At 36.3% G+C, this 26933-nt stretch overlaps 1 long non-coding RNA gene across 1 annotated transcript in view; it reads left to right on the forward strand.

Moving 5' to 3' along the window:
• LOC118144435 (uncharacterized) overlaps positions 1-26933 on the forward strand; it is a 60052-nt gene that overhangs the window by 4729 nt on the left and 28390 nt on the right. The window contains exon 2 of the long non-coding RNA XR_004729249.3: positions 2450-2638. This is a non-coding gene — a long non-coding RNA (uncharacterized LOC118144435). The remainder of the gene's footprint in view (positions 1-2449; positions 2639-26933) is intronic.

Below are 26933 nucleotides of genomic sequence, written 5' to 3' on the forward strand. Positions count from 1 at the left end.
ACCTTTTGTTTCCATAGCATTTATCAGCTTGTAGTAAGCTTCGATATATTGACGCTCTTTGCCTGAAGAACGCATCCCCCACAAAGACAGTAATCTTCGTTTATTGGTCTCTACACTAACCCAGATAACTAGATTGGTATCTGGCAAATAATAACTATTCAATAAACATTTGTTTTATGAATAAATTTAGGCTAGAAATATATCAATAACTTGCCAATTTATCAAATACATCTAAAACAGCTATTTTGTATTCTCTCCCTTTCTGACCCTCACACTGCTGTATAATTTTTTTATTTTTAGGTGAATAATACAATCTTTTTCTTTTTATTTTAGCAATATTTCTACTTTTAAGGGAAATGATGCAAATTATTTCCCTAAAATTATACTTGTCATTTATATTAAATATTATATTTGTCATGTGTATATTAACTAGTTAGAGTGGAAATAATTAAGAACGTGTAACTTTTTTTACTTTTAAGTTCAAGGGCACATGTGCAGGTTTGTTACACAGGTAAACTTGTGGCATGGGATTTGTTGTACAGATTATTGAATCACCCAGATATTAAACCTAGTACCCCTTAGTGATTTTTCCTGATACTCTCCTCTCACCCTCTACCCAACAGGTCCCAGTGTCTGTTGTTCCCCTCTATGTGTCCATGTGTTCTCATCATTTTGCTCCCACTTGTCAGTGAGAAGATGTAGTATTTTCTTTTTTGTCTCTGTATTACTTTGCTAAGGTTTCCAGCTCCATCCATGTTCCTTCAAAGAACATGATCTTGCTCTTTTTATGGCTATATTCCATGGTGTATATGTACCACATTTCCTTTATCTAGTCTACCATTGATGGGCATTTAGGCTGATTCTATGAGTGTATTCCTTTGGGTATATACCCCATAATGGGATCACTAGATTGAATGGTGGTTCTGTTTTTAGGTCTTTGGGGAATCACCACATTGTTTCCACAATGGCCGAACCAATTTAAGAATGTATAATTAATTAAAGAATTGGATTAAGGAAATTAGGCTTCTTAGATTACAAGTGAAAAATACTCATGGACTTGCCGAGGCCACCATGCCAAGAAGCATACATTTTCAAAGCTATAATTTTAGGGACTCTGTTTCAAGTATGATACTTAACCTAGTATCTATTATATAATACATTTATCAGGTTGTTTTAAGTACTGATAATCTTTTTCACTGACAACTCATTTTGATTGACGATAATTATAATAGTTGGAGCTACAGGGAAGATAAGATTTGCAAAGTTGGAGGTTACCTAATATCTTTTCTTTTATGGCTTATTTTCCCCTTTTATCTTCATTCACATGGGAGTTCAAACTAAAAGTAGAAGTAACAAACCCATTTTATGGATGTTGTATCACAATGCAGTCTTACATTCTTCTTTGCCCTACAAGAAACACCCTTAGAAAATGCTCTTCATCTTCAAATTTGAAAAAAAAAAGAAGCTCTTCCCAGATTCCACAAAGTTTCTTGAGTCATGCCAACGAGAAGAACCTGAAATAACCTTGGTCTTACAAAGTTCCCTTGTCTCTGTACCTCTCTGATAAGGGTTACATAGAAATGTGTCTGCTATAGAGAAGATAAGTAACATCTAGGAAATAGCATTTCATACTATTGACAGGTATATACTCTCTAATTTCTCCTCTTTCTGTCACAATATGTATATTTTGGAATTGATTATAATACACATAAGGTTGCTTATTTAAAAAATATATAGCAATAAGAATTAAGGTCTAAAAACCTCTGCCCTTTGTATGTTTTTAGCTGCATCTCAAGCCACTTTCCCACATCCACTCTCCTAGAGCTGTTATTTAGGTCCTTAAATGTTTCAGGCTTTTACTCAGCTCAGGGATTCTGCACACAGTATTTCTTCTGCCTGAAACACTCTTGTTCATTTTGCTAAAATAATCTGACATTAGTATATATTTAAATTTCTTAAGAAGGCCTTCTTAGACCTCTCTGCCTGGGTGAAGTCTCTTATTTTTTACTTCTCAAAAACTGTTTTCCTCTTTCTTATTTTACATATATATATATATAAAACTGCATTTTAGGTTTTGGGTTACATGTGAAGAACATGCAAGATTGTTGCAGAGGTACATACATGGCAATGTGGTTTGCTGCCTTCCTCCCCATCACTTATATCTGGCATTTTCCTCTTCCTTATAATTGAATATTTGAGCAAAACAGGTGCCTGTGGAACAAATTCCTGGGTCTTTGTTGGGCATTAATTAAAACTGGTCCTATGACTGAAGGACATAAGATAATCTTGAAACCTGAAATACCCGTAGTGTCTTAGGAGAGGATGAAGAAATATTTTCATAAAGAGGGCAGTTCCCAGAAGAGTTCCATAATGAAATCAGTATGGTTTGTGTAGAAACATGCTACTGAGGGAATGCAGGACAGTAATTACTGAGCCTTCTCTCCCATAGGTCTGACTTGGAACCACATGAGTCACTGACAGATCCTATGGTCACATGGGCAGTGCCCTATGAACAGCTCTCGGTTGACCAATAAAGAGATGCTTGGTTTATGGATGGCATTTTAAAGGCAGAAACACCGCATCCTGTTTGGAAGATTGCTGCACTAAGACCAGCATATGAAAAGACTGATTGAAGAAGGTAAGAACGAATCAGTTCAATGAGTTCGTTAGCATACTGTTTTCCTTGCAGTGATGAAAGAATTGAAGGGTGATAAAAGTCCACTATGTTTGGGCTTTTACTGGCTACCACTCATGGTAGCCAGTGGTTTGGCCATATGGTCGGGCAGATGGGCGATGGGAAAACTGCATTGTGAAAGGAATGCCAATATGGGGATGGCCCTATGAAAATCACCATGGGAGTTTAAGGGGCGCATTAGAGAAGGAGGTACTGATGAAAGTACTCAGGAAATGATACATGGGCAAAATAGTGAAAAGAATATTAAGGGCAAAGGGAATAACAAGCTTAAAATTCCTGACAGATGCAGGTTTAAAATGGTCAAGGAAAGCCAGTTGGGCTCTAAGTGATAGCTTGCCGGGAAAGCTTTTTGGCACTGAGATTAGGAAGTTTCCAAAAGGCGGTATTATATATGTCCTTTATAATCCACATTCACAAATCTGGTTTTTATCGTATGAACTGAAAAATCATTGGAGAGGTTTGAGCAGAAAGGTAAAATGACCTTTTTTAGAGAATTTCCCTAGCTGCTAGTTGGAAAATAGATTGTGGAGGACAGTAGCAAGCACAGTGATGTTCACAAATATTTACTTGCCCCACATTTCTTAGCCTCTGAAAAGTTAGAGAGGTCCCATGCCCACTCTTTCTGACAAGACCTGCAAGGTCAAGGATTCCCCATAAACCAACGATTTGCTAAAATGACTAGCAGAACTGATGAAAAGTTGTTATACTCATGGTTACAGCTTATTTCTGTGAAAAAATACAGATCAAAATTAACCAAGGGAAGAGATACATAAGGCAGAACCAAGAGCTCCACATGCAGAGTTTCCAGTTGTCCTCTCCCAGCATGTCCTGAACAACACTGTCTTCTCCCAGAAATGATTTCTGACAATTCACACGGGGTATTGCCAGCCTGGCAAGCTTACGTGCGCTTTGGGGGACAAAACTCCACCTACGAAGTAGGAGCATTGATTTGCTCATTTCAATGGCTGGAAGAATTCCTTCCAAATAATAGCTACTTAATTGGTATTTGTTGAATGAATGAATTCAAGTCAAGCATATCATTGCTGTTAAAGATAAAGATTTAAGACACAATCCTCACTAGCAAAAACCTCACATCATGCTGGAAGAAGTGAGTACAATAGGCATTATAGTATCATATTATGAGTTCTATGCTGAAGGTATACACTAGTTGTTTCAGAGAAATAAAAAATCCATAGCATGGAGATCTACAGATACTCCATAGAGGAGGTCATGCACTGTGTTAAGTGAAATGCCAAAGCTGATCATGGGGAAAACTAAGATAACATTCTATGCGGAGGAAATAGTACATATAAATGGAAGGAGGCAAGAAAAAGCATCACACATCTGAGGAACTGCAAGTAGTTTGCTAAGGATCCAGTAAGGATCTTCCGCAAAGGCGTGAGAAGGCAGATCATGAAGAATCTTGCATACACTAAAGAGATCTCATTTCATCTTTAACAAGATGGTAAACCATTGATACCTTTTAAAATAGATGAGTGCCATACTAGTGTGATGTTTAGAAAGATCATTGATAATTGTGCACAGAATAAATTAAAAAGAAATGAAAAAGAACAAGAAAGGTAAATTTGTGAAATGTAATCAAATGTAATAGTCAGTAATCAAAGGGAAAAGCACTGAGATTCTAAACTTAAGCGGTGCCAGGATGGTGAGGAATAATGAATGGAATTAAGAGCTATATCAGATGGAGAATTAATAGGTCAAGATGACTTGATTTGAAGTACAGTATGGCGAATAAATCCAGTGGCTATTGTCAGCGGTGGATAAATGCTGGGACCATTCACTGAAAGAAATATATATCTGTCGGCGTAGTTCAGATGAGTAGATGCAGGAGTTTTAGTGCATAAGTAAATGTAAGAGTAAGAATTATTATTGGAGATCAATTCATTCATTCATTTATTTAATAATTTGTTTATTTTGAGACAGAGTCACTTTTTGCCCAGGCTGGAGTGCAGTGGGGCAATCTTGGCTCACCGCAACCTCAGCTTCCTTAGTGCATAACACCACATCCAGCTAATTTTTGTAATTTTGTAGAGATGGGGTCTCGTCATGTTGTCCAGGCTGGTTTCAAACTCCTGAGCTCAAACAATTCACCAACCTCAGCCTCCCAAAGTGCTGGGATTACAAATATGAGCCACCATGCCCAGCCTATTATTAGACATCTTAATTCTGAGCTAGATCGTCTAAGAGTAATCAATTGGAAATTTTGGAATTCAGGGGAATTCTGGTTGGCAAACCTTGACAATATGTTTTGATTATCTACAGAGTGTCAGATATTTCTAGATCATAGGAAACCCAGAACTTCACCTTGTAGAATTTAGAAAGGCAGCTCAAGTATTATCATTATTCAACAATTTCTTACTTGCAGTTAATTTAGTGCATTCATTATATTTTTCTTGTGCTTCTGTGCATATATTGCACCTCTTTCTAATAAGGATACCCAGGGAAACGTAATTTCAAAAGTTTAAGTTTCCTCATGTAAAAGTTTTAGCCTTGAAATCTCTTCTATTTTTTCCAGTGGGTGTATAGAAGTTGTCAAATCACACACACAGACACTCACGCACACACGCACACACACACTCACACACACTCACACACCCACACAGAGAGAGAGAGAGAGACAGAGAGAGAGATTGAGAGACAGAGAGAGAAAATGAACTAACTTCAATAGACCTGGCTGTTCGTTTAGGCCACCTTAGCAATGAGAGTGTATTGCTGCATGAATGATCTGGCAATGGCAATCAGTGTCGTGTCATGACAATCAACAGCTGAAACATACAGGTTAACTGGATGGGAATCTAGCTCAGCACTATGGCTTTATAGTTTGACAAAATATGAATTGCACCTTTGTAGAAGGCTTCGTATATATTTTCTTCACCGAGGAAAAGAAAAGAATGATTGAGATTTCCACTCCCTTAGCAGGTTCTCCATCATATCACTAAAGGCTATGGGACTTTCTAATGGCCAACATTCCTGAAATATTAGGATTCACTGCCACAGATGCCTTTGGCAGAACCAATCTCAAACTCTTCTTTTTATTTGAAATTTCCATTGTACATTTTAAATTACGGCATAGCACCACAGTGGCAAATGGAAGGCCACGGTTCTCGGGAAAAAATACAAATAATGTAAAGGAGGGACCACAAGGTCAAAAGATATTTTTCTGGAGAATCTTGCAATATACCAAGTGATGCCTCGGGAAAAAAAAAGCAAAGCTGTTTAAAAAGACAGCAGCTGCTATAATGCTGCTTCATTACAGACCCGGTGGAGCAGAAGCAATGCATCCATTTTGCCTTTTACTTCATTGATGATACCAATGGAACATTAATGGAATTCTTATAGTCTACTGGTGCAGTATATATTTAGCTATATTATAACACTTTTTTTATACTAGAGGACAACCTTACTAGTTTCCTTTTTATATAAAGAAGTTGCAATTAGGATATATCTTCAGATTTACAACAAATAATTCATTAATACAGTTTTTAAAAATATATATTTTACTATTAGGAGAATAGGTAAAATTTCAGTCTAAATTAAAACCTTGTTAACAAGCTTGTTTCACGGAAATGTCACACAGCCTTTTTCCAGTTAACGAAGTCAAAGAGCTTTTATTGTTGTTTATTGATTTCATTTATTTAATTCTCCTTTACGAGGAAAAGGTCAGTTTCTCTTTGTTCTTTCATTTTGTTAACAAAATGGGTTGTGCTTTCAAAACCAACAAATTATGCAAATTACTTAGCATTTATCTTGATTTTTAAAAAATCGTGTCCAAACTATGATCTTAGGGTTGTCCATTTATATAAGAATTTTAGGGCTAGACAGGAACCCAGATGTTTCAAGTGGATTTGCAAATGGCAAAGTGCTGCTTGTTGGATCTGCCTGTAAATCTATTTGCAAATGCAAATCCTGTTTCCAAACAAATCGGAGTTTTTTTAGGTCCAACAAAAATCCTTGGGCAAAGTAAAAATGCTGATGGAATGTACATGTGTTACTTCTATGGATTTCTATCCAAATGCTTTTGCATCTTCCTAGTGTACTTTCCGAGGATGGTAGCATAAAAGAGAATACAATGACACTTATTTTCAGGGGATTCTGAATGCATCCTGCTGCTATTTAAGGGACAGCAGAAGCTGTGGCTAATCCAAATATCTTCCTTTTGTCTGCATGAAGTGACTCAGAGCACACCTTACTTTCGTTGTGTTCCCTTGATGCACTGATCTGGCTTGTAAGATAGTTTCCATTTGTCCACAGCTACTGAGACTCTCTTGAATGCCTTCCCTTCTCTGTTCGTGTCTTTCTAAAAGATCCATGTCCCCAGGGTCTAGACCATCAGTGCAGCTCTCCACAGATGCCTGTAGGTTAAGGTTAGTAAATCATTCTGAGTTTTACTCTTCATGCCCTCAATAATAACAATAATAGCAAACACTTTTATAGTACTGTCCATAGTATTAACTCATTTAATTTTCAACACTACTTCACTGCATGCACACAGGTCTCCTTCTCCATGTCCTGTGCTCCTCTAATATAAGATGTCAATATATGCCAAAAGGTTAATGGTGGCAATAAAAGGCATGGCTAATTTTTTCTCTCTCTCAAATATGTCATCTTCTCTTCTTACATTTAACTGCTGTCCTCAATCAAGGCTGGACTGTTGCCATAGTCTCCTACCCGTAACCTGCCACATTGCAGACTTGCCCTCTTTGAAACCCATTCCTCTGAGCCTTTGCTAAAATCACTCCTCTAAACTGTAGATTTAACTTTGTCACTTTTCTCCTTTAATGCTACTCTACCACCTACAGAATAAAGGCCATGGTCCTTAGGACGGAATATAAAGCCTATTGTGCCCTGACCATATCTACTTATCTAGTTTCTTTTCTCACTATTTTCTTCTTATCCTTGAGTGACTTTGTAATTTAATTCCTTGTACACAATATTATTTCATGCCTTTTTAAAGCATGTTAATATAAGTTACATGGACTTGGCTGAAATGTCTTTCATTTTCCTACCCTCTATTCACCCACTCTCTATGCCCCCAACACACACAAGCATCTGCACAGACACACACACACACACACACACACACACAAATACATCCTCTGATATCAGGCTACCATGTGCTCACCCTTTAAGAGCCCAGATAATGGTCAGGTAATCTACTGTCTTCCCCAGTGCTGTCCCCAGCCCCAGCTTATAGTAAGTGGTTGACATGGTTTGGTTCTGTGTCCCCACCCGCATCTCATCTCAAACCTCCACGGGTTAAGGGCAGGAAGTGGTGGAAGGGATCGGACCCCATGCTGTGCTCATGATTGTGAGTTCTCACAGATCTAATGGTTTTGTAAGGGTTCTTCCCCCTTTGCTGGTTCACTCTCCTCTCTCTTGCCGCCACGTGAAGAAGCTTGCCTCCTGCTTCCCCTTACGTCATTATTATACGTTTCCTGAGGCCTCCCCGGCCATGTAGAACTGTAAGTGAATTAAACCTCTTTCCTTTATACATTACCCAGGCTCGGGTATTTCTTAGAGTAGTGGAGAACTAACTAATACAGTGAGTTTCCTCTGTGTTCCCTTCGTACATATGCAAATATTTAAATTTTCCCCTTAAAGATTTGCCTTCCTTATTATATTGTGAGCTCTTCAAGGGCAGAATCTATGTCATTCTTTCCTTCCCCACAGCTCTGTGTTTGCCACACTCACAGAAAAAGACCCTCAACACACGTTTACTGAGGTAAACTGAATTCCCACACGTATGTACCTCACGGTAAATAGTTCTCAGAGGCTTTGACCCAGAAAAAGGAATTCGTGAATGAGAAACAAGAGGTCTATAGCTGGGGGTAAACAAGGTACTTTGAGCCAATGATGTATTTTCAACATGTCTTCACTCCATCTTAGTCGATTATTTAGTCAGTTTGTGAATAAGGTTGATTAGGAGTGAAAGTTGAGACTATACCCAGGCAAAATCATAGTGCAAAAAAAAAAAAGAAAAAAGAATCTGAAATTTGCCAGTTAGAAGACCAGTATCCTGAGGAAGAGCTTAAATGTGCCCATTTACTTTTAAGTAACAGACAGTGAGGTTACGTTTAACAAGATGCCAAAATAATGGATGTGTTTAGTCAAAATAATATTCTGTTCATCTCTAAAAAATCATTTAAACTGATACTGTATTACAATAAATAAAATTAAAACAAGTAATTGATTAAATTATTTATCTCTGAACTCCCCTGATGAGCCACCAAGGAACCGAAGCCTGAGTTTGTTTATTTAGAGAGGCAGGTGCTTTTATTCTCCTGTGGTGTCGAGATCAGTACAATAGGACGGAGTTGCACAGAGACAGTGGGAGAGAATGATAACTGTGGAGATGGTATTTAATCATTATGTATTTCAGATAAAAATATTGGCCAGGCCTGGTGGCTCACGCCTGCAATCCTAGCACTTTGAGATGCCGAGATGGGCAGATTGCCTGAGCTCTGGAGTTTGAGACTAACCTGGGCAATACAGCGAAACCCCATCTCTACGAAAACACAAAAAAGTAGCTGGCCTGGCATCGTGCACCTGAGGCTGAGGCAAGTGAAGCACTTCAACCCGGGAGGTGGAGGTGCAGTGAGCTGAGATCAGGCCACCGCACTCCAACCTGGGGTGAAAGAGCAAGACTCCATCTCAAAAAAAAAAAAGATAAAAATATTGTACTGCGTTTGTGATTTGGGGAAAGTTTCTAAAGCATTTAACATAGTAAGAAATTTTCCCATCATCTTTGCTAAGGCTAAATTGTAATGTTATCATATTCTGAGCCCCAAAGTAAGTAATTGTGTCCACAGATTTTTGATGCTTTAATCTTATATGTTTCATTAGACAGTGAATGTTTACTTAAAATAAACCTTTGCCATTTTCGAACTTGACTCACCATTTGGGGAAAAAAAGTTACATATGCTTTTATAATCTTTAAACCTACTTTCAAAGAGACACTTAAATTTAGAAATACCAGAATGTATTTACATGTTCATAATTCAAGTCTGACTTGCTGCAAATACTTATTTCCAAATTATATCAATGACATTTAAATAGACTGCAGTTGAAATGTGATGACAGGGGTAATAATTGCAATCCAATTTGGTTAAAAAGTCATTACCATAGCCAAATAGTACTGTCTTATAAACTACTGCACCTATAAACATTATGCCAAAGTTTTGACGCCGATTTAAAATTCGGTTTTTCAGAGATTTAAGCATTATCAGGAAACAAGAATGCTATCTTCATGCATAAATGTTAAATAAAATAACTTGTGGGCCAGGCGTGGTGGCTCAAACCTGTAATCCCAGCACTTTGGGAGGGCAAGGCGGGTGGATCACTAGGTCAAGAGATCGAGACCATCCTGGTCAACATGGTGAATCCCCGTCTCTACTCAAAATACAAAAAATTAGCTGGGCATGGAGGCGCGTGCCTGTAATCCCAGCTACTCAGGAGGCTGAGGCAGGAGAATTGCCTGAACCCAGGAGGCGGAGGTTGCGGTGAGCCAAGATCGCGCCATTGCACTCCAGCCTGGGTGACAAGAGCGAAACTCTGTCTCAAAAAGAAAATAAAATAACTTGTTTCCCTTGAAGATCCAAGAAATTTCAAAGACAGAATTTTATAACATGACTTATGCTAATTAACAATTATGTCTTTTTTAAAGAAAGTTCTAAAAATTATCTGAATCCAGAAGTGTTTGCTGCTCTCATTTCTCCAAAGCAATCATAGACTAATTTTTGAAGGTCAAAGTTGGTCCATCTCAAGGTTTTGAGTATTCAAATGAACCTAATAGAAGTAAATATTATTTGGTAATATAATGATTTAAAAAAAATACACACCACCAAACGTGTTAAGTTTCTTTTCTATGTTGTTATTAATTCCTCCGCATGAAATAGTACTCAGTTATACACAGGAGTTTTTGTGTTCTTACTGGAGTAAGGTCGCTAACAGCAGGGTGAGCTCTGCTAACTTACTGATAGACATGATCTTTGGTTTTAATGCTTTCTTACCCGTTACCCAGTATTTTCAGCTCAGTATGTATCTACAGAGAAAATGTTACTTAATATCTTTTTATATCTGTAAATGATCCCCGTTCTCCAGAAAACACTGAATTGTCCAACAAACACATGAGAAAACAAAGTGCAGACATTTTGTGGAACAGAAATAGTTCTAAAATGCCTGTTTTAGGTCTCTCTCAATCTTGAGAAATATTAAATAGCTGGCAGAAATAATTTTGAGATATGTTAAAATACCTCTATTCCCCAAAAAAATGCTTTAAACCTACACGACACAATTTAAAGTATTAGATTCTTTTTAAAGATCAATGCTATACATCCAAATTCTTAGGTTAATTTCTGAAGTTTACACAAAATTTAAAAACCTGATTTTTATGGTACCAAGAATAATGTAGTATTTCCGAAAGATTCATTTGCATTAAATAAAAAAATTAAAACCGCACAGTTTACTAAACTGCAAGCCTGCTGGTGCAAAAGAGCAACTCCATCAACGGCTGCTTGAACAAGGTTGCAGCTATTATAAGTAAGTTATAAGGCAAATGTAATGTTTTTAAATACAACATCCAAAAATAACGACTACACTTTTCAGTACAAGAGAAATAACACTTCTACACCAACCCCCAGAGTACTATGTGTTCAAAAACAAAAGTTCAGGAACTAAGTCCTTCAGTGACACCTTTACCTTAAGGATCAGAATTGGAGTTATACCTGAGGTCTTAGGTGAAATGAGTTTGATGGATTAGGTTTGGTTACCGGCTGTCAGTGCACTACATAAAAAACACCGCACATACAGAGCTTAGTGAAACTAGCTGTTTTCTGCACAGGAAAATTCCTTGATAGAGTTAGCATGAAGACAAATGAACTGTTATCCCTCAAGAAAGGTGTCCCTTTAGGTTAGGTTTGAGGTGAGCAATACCAAACAGTAAGAGCACTTGACTTCCCATGGCTGACAGACTCATTACCTTTGTAAATATCGAGGCTTAGCTTCGAATCCTGGGACTCTTCTTTGAGTTTCTGGAGAGGGCTAGTAACTAACCAATTACCAAAACAATAAAGACATTAAAATGGGAGAAGACGAGAGCAGTGTAAACAAATTTCCTTCATTTTCCACCATCTAACAAAGTTGTTTAAACTTTCTCTCTCTTTTATTTTTACATTCTTATGCCTTCAATTCATCCAAAGCACTTAAAATATAATTTTATTCACAATAATAGGTACCCTGTGATATGCTGAGTTTTATTATTATTATTATTAACAGGTAAGAAAATGAGAGCCTAAGCAGGATTAACTCAGAAGGGTAATGGCATGACTCAAAATTTGTCAGTGTCCAAAACCACTGCTCTTCCACAGGTCTTTTTCATATGGGTTATTTCTCTGTTATCTATTTCACTTATGAGAGTTATACATTTGGTGTCGTGTATACTATGGATTTTGCCTTATTCCTTCTATCCTATTTTCTTTCTCTCCATACATTCTAACCAATTTATTCACATGGTCAAACAGTAATAGAGGATATTTATGAAAATTTCTATTTAAAAACCTGAAACACCTAATACAGTCTCAATACACACACGCACACACACACACACATAGAGAAAGAATGAGAGAGAGACAGAGTCTCAATCTGTAGCCCTGGCTGGAGTGCAGTGACACGATCTCGGCTCACTGCAACCTCTGCCTCTTGGGTGCCGGTTCAAGCACCTCTGCCTCAGCCTCCCGAGTAGCTGGAATTACAGGAACATGCCACCATGCCCAGCTAATTTTTGTATTTTTAGTAGAGACAGGGTTTCACCATGTTGGCCAGGCTGCTCTTGATCTCCTAACCTCGTGATCCTACCATCTCGGCCTCCCAAAGTGCTGGGATTACAGACGTGAGCCACTGCCCCCAGCCTAATTATTGTCTTTATACAGGCATACTTCAGAACTATTGTGGGCTCTGCTCCAAACCTCAGTGGTAAAGTAGATATTGTAAGAAATTGAGTCACACAGGCTTTTTGGTTTCCGACACATATAAAAGTTATGTTTGCATTATACTATATCAAGCATGCAATAGCATTATGTCTAAAATTCAATGTACATAACCTAGTTAAAAATACTGTATTGCTAAAAATGCTCACAATCATCTGAACCTTTAGCAAGTCATAACCTTTCTGTTGGTGGAGGATCTTGCCTCAATTTTAATGGCTGCTAGTAAGCAGCCATTACCCGATTAGTAAATCGGGGTGGTGATTGCTGAAGGCTGTGCCAATTTCTTAAAATAAAACAACAATGAAGTTTGCTGCATTGACTGACATCTCTTTATGAAAGATTTCTCTGTAGCATTCAATGCTGTTTAATAGTATTTTACCCCACAGTAGAAATTCATTCAAAGTTGGGGTTAATCTTATCACACCCTGCCACTGCTTCATTAACTAAATTTATGTAGTATTCTAAATCCTTTGTTGCCATCTCAACGTTAATAGCATCTTCACCAAGAGTAGTTTCTATCTTAAAAAAAAGAAAAACACACTTTCTGTGCTCATCCATACAAAATAACTCCTATCCATTAAAATTTTATTATGAGATTGCAGCAATTCAGTCGTATCTTCAGGCTCCACTGCTAATTCTAGTTCTCTTGCTGTTTCTACCACATCAGCAGTTCTTTCTTCCAATAAAGTCTCAGTCCCTTCAGGTATATGCCCAGTAATGGGACTGCTGGGTTGAACAGTAATTCTGCATCTAAGTTTCTGAGGAATCGCCACCTTGTCTTTCATGTGGTAGAACTAATTTACACTTCCACCAACAGTGTAGAAGTATTCCTTTTCCTCCACAACCTCGCCAACATCTGTTGTGTTTTGACTTTTGAAGAGTAGCCATTCTGCCTGGTAAAAGATGTTATCACATCGCAGTTTTGATTTGCATTTCATTCTTTTATAAAATACGTGCACACCTATGTTCATAGCAGCACGATTCACAATACCAAAAGCATGGAATCAAGCTAAATGATCATCAGTGATAGACTGGATAAAGAAAATGTGCACATATAATACACACCATGGAATACTATGCAGCCACAAAAAAAAGAAGGATATCATGTACTTTGCTGGGATATGGATACAGATGGAAGAAATTATCCTCAACAAACTCACACAGGAACAAAAACTAAATGCTATGTGTTCTCACTTGTAAGTGGGAGCTAAGTGATAAAAACACATGAACACCTGAGGGGGAATAATACACCCTGGGGCCTGTCAGAGGGTGGAGGGTGGGAGGTGGGAGAACACTGGGAAGAATAGTTAACGGATGCTGAGATTAACAGCTAGCTAATGGGATGATCTATGCAGCAAACCACTATGGCAAATGTTTAACTATGTAACAAACCTGCACATCCTGCACGTGTATGCCTCAACTTGAAGTAAAAGTTGAGATTTAAATAAATCCCAGCACTTTGGGAGGCCGAGGCAGGTGGATCATGAGGTCAAGAGATGGAGACCATCCTGGTCAACATGGTGAAACCCCGTCTCTACTAAAAATACAAAAAATTAGCTGGGCACGGTGGCGCGTGCCTGTAATCCCAGCTACTCGGGAGGCTGAGGCAGGAGAATTGCCTGAACCCAGGAGGCGGAGGTTGTGGTGAGCCGAGATTGCGCCATTGCACTCCAGCCTGGGTAACAAGAGCGAAACTCCGTCTCAAAAATAATAATAAATAAATAAATAAATATAGAAATAAATAAGTAAAGAGGAAAAATAATCTTGAATCCTTCAAAATCATCCTTGAGGATTGGAAATAATTTCATCCAAAATTCTATTAATGTTAATGTTTTGACCTTCATCCAAGAATCACAAATGTTATTTGTAGAGATGGGGTCTCACTGTGCTGCCAGGGCTAATCTCAAACTCCTGGGCTCAAGGGATCCTCCTGTTTCAGACTCCCAAAGTGGTGGGACTGCAGGCATGAGCCATGATGCATGGCAAATCACAAATGTTCTTAAATGCATCTAAAACAGTAGATTTTCCCTGGAAAGTTGTAAATTTTCTTTGCCCAGTTCCATCTGAGGAATCACTAACTATGGCATCTACAGACTTATAACATTTTTCCTTTTCTTTCTTTCTTTTTCTTTCTTTCTTTCTTTCTTTCTTTCTTTCTTTCTTTCTTTCTTCTTTCTTTCTTCTCTTTCTTTCTTTCTTTCCTGTCTTTCTCTTTCTTTTTCTTGCTTGCTTTTGTTTTTTAATATTTGTGGGTACATACTAGTTATGTGTGTGTGTGTGTATGTATAAAGCTCCTTTTTATGTATATACATTAAAAGCTCATATATACACACACACACACACACATTTATGGCTACATGAGATGTTTTGATACAAGCATGCAATGTGTAATAATCCTATCACGAATGGAGTATCCATTTTCTCAGGCATTTGTCCTTTGTGTTACAAACAATCCAATTATACTCTTTTAAAATTTACATTTATAATGTATTTTAAAATGTACATTTAAGTTATTATTGAGTGTACTCATCCTGTTGTGCTATCAAATAGTTGCATTTATTTCTTAAATAATGCAACTTGAAAGTCAAATTTACTTTAGCCATGGGTTGTAGAAAATTGTGTTAGCAGGCATGAAACAACACTAATGTCATTGAACATCCACATCACGGCTCTTAGGTAACTAGGTACATTATCAATGAGCAGTAATATTTTTAAGTGTATCTTTTTTCCTGAGCAGCAGGTCTCAACAGTGGGCTCAAAATATTCAATAAACCATGCTGTAAACAGATACGCTATCATCAGGCTTTGTTGTCCTGTTTATAGAGCATAGGTAAAATAGATTTCACATCATTCCTTAAGGACCATAGGATTTTTTGAATGACAAATGAGTACTGGCTTCGACTTAAAGTGTCCAACTGCAATATGGCCTAACAAGAGGGTCAGTCTGTGTTTTGAAGCTATTAAACCAGGTATTGACTTCTGCTAAGTCATAGGAGGGATCTTATTCCAATACAAGCAGTTTCTGGCTACACTGAAAATCTGTCATTTAGTGTAGCCACCTTCTGCAAGGATCTTGGCTAGAAGATAATTTGCTGCAGCTTCTACATGAGCTCTTTCTGCTTCACCTTGCATTTTTATGTTACAGAGGTGATTTTTTTCCCTTAAACCTCATGAACCAACCTCTGCTAACTTCAAACTTTTCTTCTGTAGCTTCCTTACCTCTCTCGGCCTTTACAAAATTGGAGAGAGTTAGGGCCTTGCTCCGGATTAGGCTTTGGCTTAAGGAAGAATTATGGCTGGTTTGATCTATCTAGACCATTACAACTTTCTCTGTGGCAACAATAAGATTGTTTTAGTTTCTTATCATGTGTGCATTCACTGGGGTAGCACTTTTAATTCATAACTTAGCTGTTTGGTGCAAGAAGCCTAGCTTTAAGCCTGTCTCAGTTTTTGAAATCCCTTTCTCACTAAGCTTAATCATTTTTAGCTTTTAACTTAAAATGAAAGAAATGCAACTCTTTATTTGAATACTTAGAGGCCATTTTAGTGTTATTAATTGGCCTAAGATTAAAATCGTCGTGTCTCTGGAAATAGGGAGGCTGTGGGAAGGAGATGACTGAATGAACAGAATGGCTGGTCACTGCAGCAGACAGCTGACACACAGCACTTAGCAACTAAGTCTTACCTGGGCTGTCTTACATGGGCACAGCTCACGGCACCCCCAAACAATTACAGTAATAACATCGAAAGTCACTAATTACAGATCATTGTAACAAATACAATAATGAAAAATTTGAAATATTGTGAGAATTACCAAAATGTGACACAAAGCCATGAAGTGTGTACATGATGTTGAAAAACTGGTGTCAAGAGACTTGTTGGATGTAGGGTTTCTAGAAACCTCCCATTTGTAAAACACTCAATATTTACAAAGCATAATAAAATGAGGCATGCCTGTGTGGTAGTTAATATCTTTTCAATATTAACTACCACACTCAATATATCATGGGCACAATGCTTTTTTATATAATCAAACTTTTTAAAGATGCATCGAAAGCTCATCACGGGGATATACAATAATTTACTTCACAGGGATATACAATAATTTATTTAATGTAACAATTATTTTTAATTTTTCCAAAATGTGCACAAAATTTTTTAATTACCTAAAATATTACTAAAAATGATGTAAAGCATTAAAGGCTCCGTTTTCTGTTCTTGCTCTAATATTTGCAATGTTTAATACTCTTTTGTGGACGTTTCTCAATAATTTTATAAATTGATAATTATACATCAGTTGGTATACATAGATCTAACACAGATCTCATTCACCAGCTCTGTTTTCTTTAATGCTGTCTCACATATCATTGGCCATTTTCTCTGCCACAACCACCCGCCGTACCCTGTGATTCCTTGCACAGGCCCAAATAGCTCTGCTGCTGTGACAACCAGGGAGCTGTCCTAGAGTATAGCCCTTGATACACAGCCAGGAAGCTGTCCTAGGAGTATAGCCCTTGATACACAGCCAGGAAGCTGTCCTAGGAGTATAGCCCTTGATACACAGCCAGGTCCAGCAGTGATTGCCCAGAGACTCCAGTTCTTTCCTACACTAGGAACCCGTGGCAGACCTGGGGCTCTGGCATTCCATCTCACTATTAAAGGGGCAGAATGATATAGTCTGGAGGTACGAGGGAGTTAATGCCCTCTGGGGAATGCTTTGTTAGGGGCCAAAGAAGATAGAAGGAAGCCGGGGAAGTAAATTCCTCTCTCCATAATCTCTGAGGCTGGGTATCTTATTTTTGGTTCACCTAGAAGTGTTTCATTTCAAGCAGATATTCCTTCCAACAAATTCACTATAGTTTTGTGGCTTCTTCTAGGTAATAACTATTGTCTTTCCTTTCTAGCCACCCTTACTTCTCTTTCTTCTTACCCCTGCTCCCCTTGTTTTATCTCCAGAATAAAACATCTAGTATTTGTATCAGAAAACCCAGTCTAACATAATAGATATGTCTATATATGTACTGAAAAATTAAACGGAACTAATATTAAACAAAATAGCTCTGAATCACCCATTTTACAACAAGTCACAAGGGAAATTAGAGAGTATCTTTAGTACATGGGGCCTGAGCTTGGTGGCTCACACCTATAATCTCAGCACCCTGGGAGGCAGAGGTGGGAGGGTCACTTGAGACCAGGAGTTGAAGACCAGCCTGGCAAGAGATGAGTAGTGAGATCACATCTCTGCAAAAAAATTTTTTTAATTAATTATCAGCGGGGCACAGTGGCTTGTACCTGCAGTCCTAGCTACTCAGAAGGCTTATGTGAGAGGAACCCTGGAGACCAGGAGCTGTGATCATACCACTGCATCCCTGACTGTGTGACAGAGCCAGATCCTGTTTCTAATGCATAAGTAAATACAGGAGGACTGGAAACCATAAAACCCTAGAAGAAAACCTAGGCAAAATACCCTTCAGGACATAGGCATGGGCAAAGACTTCATGACACAAACACCAAAAGCTATTGCAACAAAAGCCAAAATTGACCAACAGGATCTAATTAAACTAAAGAGCTTCTGCACAGCAAAAGAAACTAACTTCAGGGTAAACAGACAACCCACAGAAGAGGAGAAAATTTTTGCAATCTGCACATCCAACCAAGGTGTAATTTCCAGAATCTACAAGAAACTTAAACAAATTTACGAGAAAAAACAAATGACCCCCTCAAAAAGTGGGCAAAAGACGTGAACAGATACTTCTCAAAAGAAGACATTTATGTGGCAACAAACATATGAAGAAAAGCTCATCATCACTGATCATTAGAGAAATTCAAGAAGCAATAGGTGCTGGTGAAGCAGTGGGGAAATAGGAATGCTTTTACCCTGTTGGTGGGAATGTAAATTAGTTCAACCATGTGGAAGACAGTGTGTCTATTCTTCAAGGATCTAGAACCAGAAATAGCATTTGATCCAGGAATCCCATTACTGGGTATATAGCCAAACGAATATAAATCATTCTATTATAAAGACACATGTACATGTATGTTTACTGCACCACTATTTACAATAGCAGAGACATGGAACCAACCCAAATGCCCATCAATGATAGACTGGATAAAGAAAATGTGTTACATATATACAGTGGAATACTAGGCCACCATAGAAAAGAATGAGTTTATGTCCCTCCAAAGGAGGGAGGGGAGCTGGAAGCCATCACCCTCAGCAAACTAACACAGGAGCAGAATACTAAGCACCACAAGTTTGCACTCATATGTAGGAGTTGAAAAAGAGAAAAACATGGACACAGGGAGGGATACAACACACACCAGGGCCTATCGGGGTGGGGAGCAAGGGGAGGGAGAGCGTCAGGACAAATATCTAATGCATGCAGGGCTTAAAACCCAGATTATGGGTGCAGCAAACAACCATAGCAATTTTATATGTATGTAACAAACCTGCGTGTTCTGCACAGGTATCCTGGAACTTAAAATTAAATAAAATACTTTAGAAAGTACAGATTTTCGAATGATATTTAAAAAATAAATAAACAAGACCCAACATTATGCTGTTCACAAGAAACACACTTTGGATATAGACACAACACTTAAGCAAAAGTATGGATATAAATATGCCATACACTGATACTAAAAGAGCCTGTGTGCCCATATTAATGTTAGATAGCATGGTCTTCAGAATAGGAGTACTACTACCAAAGATAAAGTGTCAAGTCATAATCAAAATAGGGTCAGTTCATAAAATTAACAACCTTAAATGGATGAGCCTGATGAAACTTCAAAATGTGTGAAACAGACATCAATAGAGTAAAGGTGACAATAATCAAATCTACTTTTTCAAGTGTCCGTGGAAAGTTAAGAGAGAGCAAATACCTGACAATAAAATAATTCTCAATAAATACAAAATGATTTAAATCATACAGAGTTTGTACTCTGACCAAGAATCTTTTATTTCTGTCTTTCTCCGAGATGGAAATAAAAATCAATAATAAAAATATATCCAGAAAAACCTTAATATTAGGTAATTAAGCAAATAACTTTTAAATGACCATGGATATAAGAATAATTATTAGAATATATAAGAATAATTATCTCATATTTTAAATCTTTTATTTTGTTAAAATTTCAACAATTTTAAGTACATAATTCAGTATCATTAAGTACATTCACGGTGTTGTACAAACATCATCTCTATTTCTAGAGGTTTCTTGTCATCCCAAACAGAAACAAGTACCCATTAAGCAATAACAACATTCCTTCCTCTCCCAGTCTCTGGTAAACAATAATCCGCATTCTGTCTTCCTAAATTTGCCTATTCTAGACATTCCATGTAAGTGGAATGATATGGTTTGGCTGTGTCTCCACCGAAATCTCACTTGAATTGTAATAATCCCCATGTGCCAAGGGCAGGGACAGGTGGAGATAACTGAATCACGGGGCAGTTTCTCCCATATTGCTCTCATGGTAGTGAGTACGTCTCATGAGATCTGATGGTTTTGTAAACAGGAGGTCTGCAAAATCTCTCTTGCCTGTGGCCACGTAAGACTCGACTTTGCTCCTCGTCAGCCTTCCACCGTGATTGTGAGGCCTCCCCAGCCATGAGGAACTGTGACTCTGTTAAACCTCTTTCCTTTATAAGTTACATAGTTGAGGGCGTGTCTTTATTAGCAGCTTGAGAACAGACTAAGAACACGGAATCATTCATTGTTTGTGCTTTTGTGTCTGGCTTACTTGGCGACGTTTTCAAGTTTCATCCACGTTGCAGCATGTATCAGAACTTTATTCTTTCAGTGGCCAGTAATATTCTGCTATGTACATGCACCAGATTTTGTTGACCCATTCACTTGTTGCTGGACACAGATCGTTTCTGCCTTTTGACTACGGTGAGTAATGCTGCAGCAACTTTTAGTGTAAAAATATTTGTTCCAGACCCTACTGTCGACTCTCTTTGGGGAAGGGAGGATTACAATACCTAGGAGTGGAATTTCTGGAAATTGCTCTGGAACGTTAGAATTATGTCTAATTTTGTGAGGAACCACCAAACTGTTTCCCACGGTAACTGCGTGCTTTTATATTCCCAGCAGCCAATTCCCGAGGGTTGCAATTTCTCCACATCCTCACCAACGCATTTTCTGTTTCATTGTCGTTATGATAGCCACAGTACGGGATGCAAAGGGGTATCTCATTTTAGTTTGGATTTGAATTTTATTAATGAATAATGGAGTTTAGCATATTTTCTTATCCTTATTGGTCATTTGTATATCTTTTTTGGAGAAATATCTGTTCAAGTCCTTTGCCTATTTTTTACTTGGAATTTTAGCTTTTTGTCGTTGAGTTGAAGGAGTTCATCATATATTCTAGATACCAAGCCTTTATGCAGATATATATTTTGCAAATATTTTCTCACATGCTATGGGTTTTCTTTTCACTCTCTTAATAGTGCCTTTTCAAGCATAAAAGTTTTTGATTTTGATTAAAGCTTATTTACATATTTTTTCTTTTGCTATCTGTGCTTTTGTGTCATATCTCAAAAATCATTTAAAAATCAAAGGTCATAATGATTTGCTTGTGTATTTTCATCTAAGAGATACGTAGTTCTAGTCTTTAAGTATTTTACTAATTTTGAGTTAATTTTTTTACATGATGCAAGGTAGGAGTCTAACTTCACTCCGCACGTGCATATCCAGCTGTCCTGACGTTTTTTATTGAATACTTTGTTCTTTCCTCCATTAAATGGTCTTGGCCCTTTTGCTGAAAAGTCATTGACCATATATGTGAGGACTGCTTCCTAGGATCTCAGTTCTAGTCTATCGGTCTATATGTCTATCGGTATATCAGCGCCACAATCTTTTGATTACTATAGCTTTGTAGTAGGTTGTGAAACTGGGAAATGTTATTTTCAAGATTGTTTTACCTATGTTAGGTCCCTTGAATTTTTGTCTGAAATTTAGAATGAGTTTTTCTATTTCTGCAAAAATGCCATTGGGATTTTGATGGTATTCCATTGAATTTGTATATTACTTTAAATAGTATTGTCATCTTAACAATACTGTCTTACAACCCATGAACATAGAATGTCTTCTCATTTATTTAAACCCTCTTTAGTTTCTTTCAGTAAAGGTTTGTGTATATCTCCATGGTTAGATTTATTTCTGAATATCTTATTTTTTGATGCTATTGTCAGTGGAATTTTAAAAAATCTTTGTTTGTTCATTGTAACTATATAGAAATACGACTAATTTGCATATGCTTACCTTGTGCCTGCATCTTTGCTAAAGTCTTTTATTAGTTCTAATGATTTGTCAGATTCTTTACAACTTTCTACAGATAATATCATGTCATCTAAAAACAGATACAATTTTACTCCTTTTTTTAAATTTCCAATTTAGATGCCTTTTTTTCCTTTGTCATGCTAATTGCCCTAGCTAAAACATCCAGTACTAGACAGAGTTGAGTAAAAGTGACAAATGTCACATTCTTGTCTTGTTCTGGATCTTCATAAAGAAGCTTTCAGTGTTTCACCATTGAGCATGACACTGTCAGTTTTTTATATAATCCATTATCACGTTGCAGAAGTTCCCTTCTGCTCCTAGTTTATTGGGTACTTTTATCATAAAAGTGTATTGTATTTCATCATTTCTTTTTCTGTGTCAATGGAAATAATCATATGGCTCTCCATTTTACTGTTGTGGTATGTTACATTGATTGTCTTTAATATTTTGAACCCCTCTCACATTTTTAGGATAAATCTCACTTGCTGATAGTATACAATCCTTTGATTATACAGTACTGCTGCTAGTATTTTGCTTGTATTTGCTGAGATTTTTTGCCTATATATTCACAAGGGATATTGGGTTGTAGTTTTATTTTTTTATACTGTCTTTGTCTGGCATTGGCATCAGGGTAATGCTGTCATTAAGGAATCAATTAACAAATATTCTTTCTCTGTTCTTCTGTTGGAAGAGTTTGAGAAGAAATGGTATTAATTATTCTTTAAATGCTCGGTAGACTCACCAATTAATGTGGCTGTTTGGTCATAAATATTAATTTGTTAAATAATTTTTATTTACTGATTCAGTCTCCTTCCTTGTTATAGGTCTATTCAAATCTTCTCTTTCTTCTTGAATCATTTTGGTACTTTGTGTCTTTCTAGAAATTTGTCCAGGGAACCTAATTTGTTGGTATACAATTGTTCACAGTATTCTAGAATCCTTTTTAATTTCTGTAAGGTTGGTAGTAAAGTCTCCACTTTTATTTATGATTTTAGTAATGAGAGTCTTCGATCTTTTGCTCAGTCAATATAATGAAAGGATTGATCTTTTTAAATAATTAACTGTTAGCTATATTTATTTCATCTATTGTTTTTCAACCTTCTATTTTATTTATTTATGCTCTAGTCCTTATCATTTCTTTCCTTTTGTTAGTTTTGGATTTCGTTTCCTCTGTTTTTTCTACTTTCTGAAGGTATAGGTTGAGGTTATTGATTTGAGGTTTTGTTACTGAGGTTGTTTGTACATTTTTCTCTGAGCTCTACTTTCATTGCATTTAGTAAATTTTGGCATGTTGTGCTTTTAATTTTCTGGAGAAATTCTCTAATTTCCCTTGTAATTTATTCTTTCACTCAATGGTAGTCAAAGAGTATACTGTTTAATTTCTGCATATTTGTGAATTGCAGTTATTATTCTTTATTAATCTATTGTTTCTTCCATTGCGGTTGTGGTTGTAAACTATATTTTGTTTAATTTGAAACTTTTAAAAATGATTAAGTCATATTTTGTGGACTAAGATATGGCCTATATTAGAGAAAGTTTCGTATCTACTTGGAGAGAATGTGTATTGAGTGGACTGTTCTATATATGTCTATTAGATCTAATTATCTTATACTGTTTTTCAAACTGTTTTTCAAGTCTCCTATTTCTTATCACATACTGTCTGGTTTTTCTATTCATCATTTAAAATGAGATATTGAAGTGTCCAACTATCATTATAGAACTGTGTGCTTCTTGTTTCAATCCTCAATTTTTTCAGCTTTATTGCGGTAGAATTAAAAAAATGAAAATTGTACATATTCAAGGCATACAATGTTATGTGCTTCTATCTATATATATATTCTGAAATAATAACTACAGTGAAGTCAACTGACATATTCATTACTTCACATAATGGTTACCTTTCTGTGTGCATGAGTGTGGTGAGAATACTCAAGACCTATTCTGTTAGCAAATTCCAAGTATACAGTACATTATTATTAACTATAGTCATCACGCTATACATAAGGTCTCCAGAACTTATTCCTATTGTCATTGCCTTTAACAAACATCTCCCCATTTTCCCTGCCCTGTCAACCACCTTTCTTCTCTCTGTTCCCATAAGTTCACCCTTTTTAGAATCCACATGTGACATCATGCAGCATTTGTCTTTCTGTGTCTAGCTTATTTAAACTAGCTTAATGTTTTCCAAGCTTATTCACAAATAAGCTTGTGGTCACAAATGAAGGCATCTTTCTTTTTTAAAAACAAATAGTGCTCCATTTTATATGTAATATGTAAGTACATTTTCTTTATCTATTCATTTTTTGGTAGATACTTAGATTATTTCCAAATCCTGGCTATTATAAATAGTGCTACAATGGACATGGGAGTGCAGCTATATCTTGGAGATAATTTTATTTCCTTTGGATATATACCCATAAGTGGGACTGCTGAATCATATGATAATCTATTTTTAATTCATTAAGAAACCTCACACTTTTTCGTAATGGCTATATCAATTTACATTTCCTTCAACAATGTGTAAGAATTACCCTTTCTTCACATTCTAGCAAATACTTGTGATCTTTTCACAATTTGATAATAGCCCACCCAACAAGTATAAGTGGCTGTCACATTGTCATTATGATTTGTGTTATTCTGTTGATGGCTGATATTGTCTTTTAATATACTTGTTTATCTTTGGAAAAACATCTATTTTGGTCATTGGTCCATTTTTTAGTAAGGTTACCATTATTATTATAATTTTTACTATTGAGTGGTATGGTTTCCTTATACATTTTGGATATTAACCCCTTATCAGCTACATGATTTGCAAATAATTTCTCCCATTTCATGGTTTGCCTTTTCATTTTATTATTGTTTCCTTTGCTGTGAAGAAGCTGTTTAATTTGATGTGGTCTAGCTTGTTTATTTTTGCTTTTATTGTTTGTGTTTTTGGTGTCATATACAGAAACTCATTGCCAGGAACAACGTCTTGGAAATTTACCACTTTGTTATGTTCTAGAAATTGTATAATTGTAGTTCTTACGTTTAAGTCATTCATTTCGAGTTGAGTTTTGTATATATGAAAAATAAGGATCCAATTTTTTTTTTGGCATTTAGATAGCCAATTTTCCCAACACATTTTGTTGAAAAAAAACTATCCTCAGCCTATTGTTCTTGGTGCTGCTGTTGAAAATCAATTGGTCACATATGTGTAGTTTTATTTCTGGGCTCACTGTTATATTCCATTGGTCTATGTTTCTATTTTTATGCCAGTATCATACTGTTTTGATTGGTATAGTTTTGTAATATAGTTTGAAATTAGGAAGTGGGATACCACCAGCTTTGCTATTCTTATTTAAAATTATTTTGGCTATTTAGGGCTTTTTGTAGTTCCATACAAATTTTAAGATTATTTTTGCTATTTCTGCAAAAAATTGCCCTTGGAATTTTGATAGAAAATGCATTGAATCTGTAGATTACTTTGGGTAGTAGGGACATTTTAACCATACTGATTCTTCTAATCTATGATCACTGTATATCTTGCCATTTCTTTTTGTCTTCTTCCAATTCTGTCAATTTTTTGTTTTGTGTATTTTGGGTCTCTGTTGTTAGATGAATATATGTTTATAACACTATATCTCATGGATATACTGAACCTTTATCAATATATAATATCCTTCTCTCTTATAAATTTTTGACTCATATTATATTTTGTTCGTTACTAATGTAGCCACCCAAACTCCTTTTGGTTGCTATTTGCATAAAATATCTTTGTCTATCTTTTTACTTGCCATTTTTTGTGTCTTTCTGTCTACATATATAGCATGTATACATAGACAGCATATAGATGGGTCTTGTTTTGTAATACATTCTACTTTTAATTGAAGAGTTTAGTTGATTTACATTTAAAATAATTAATAAAGAAGGACTTACTTCTGTCATTTAGTGATTCATTTTCTGAATATCTTATATTTTTTTCTCAATTCTTCCATTACTGTCTTTTTTTTGTAAAATGTATTTTTATTTTTATTTTTTATTTTTTTATTGCATTTTGGGTTTTAGGGTACATGGGAAGAACATGCAAGATAGTTGCATAGGTACACACATAGCAGTGTGATTTGCTGCCTTCCTCCCCATCACCTATATCTAGCATTTCTCCCCCTGCTGTCTCTCCCCAACTTTCCACCCCCTGCTGTCCCTCCCCTATTTCCCCCCTACAGTCTTCTTTTTGTGTCTCGTTCATTTTTGCAGTATGCATTTTGTTCTTTTTTTTCTGTGTATTTTATAGTTATTACTCTACAGGTTACCTTGAGTATTACAATTACATCTTATAACAACTTATAACAAATGTATTTTGAAAAAGCCAAGCTTACTTTCAGTACATAAGCCCTTTGCTCTTATACATCTTAGTACCTCTCTCTTTGTATTGCTGTATTCACAGACTACATTTTTACACATGTGTGTTCACTAATATAAATTTGTAATAATTATTATATTTATCTACTTTTAAATTATATTGAAAAAAGAAGTTGTAAACCAAATTACAATACAGTACAATAACACTGGTTTTTATATTTACTAATGTAATTACTTTTACCTGCATTCTTTGTTTTGTCACGTGGCTTCAAGCAACGATTGTTACTTTAATTCATCCTGAGGGATGACCTTTAGCAATTTTCATAGGGCAAGTCTACCTGTATCAAACTCCTTTAGATTTTGTATATCTGATTATGTCTTAATATATCTTTCATTCTTGAAGGATAGTTTTGGATATATAGAATCCTTGTTTAACACATTGTTTCCTTCAGGATTTTAAATATGTTTCTGCTGCCTCCTGGCTTCCATGATTTCAGATAAAAAGCAAACAAAAAAATTCAAATGAAAATCTTATTGAGGCTCCCTTGTATAAAATGAGTTACTTCTGAGGCTGGGTGTGATGGCTTATGCCTGTAAGTCAAGCACTTTGGA

This window comes from Callithrix jacchus, chromosome 9, assembly GCF_049354715.1.
Source record: "Callithrix jacchus isolate 240 chromosome 9, calJac240_pri, whole genome shotgun sequence".
Taxonomy (NCBI): domain Eukaryota; kingdom Metazoa; phylum Chordata; class Mammalia; order Primates; family Cebidae; genus Callithrix; species Callithrix jacchus.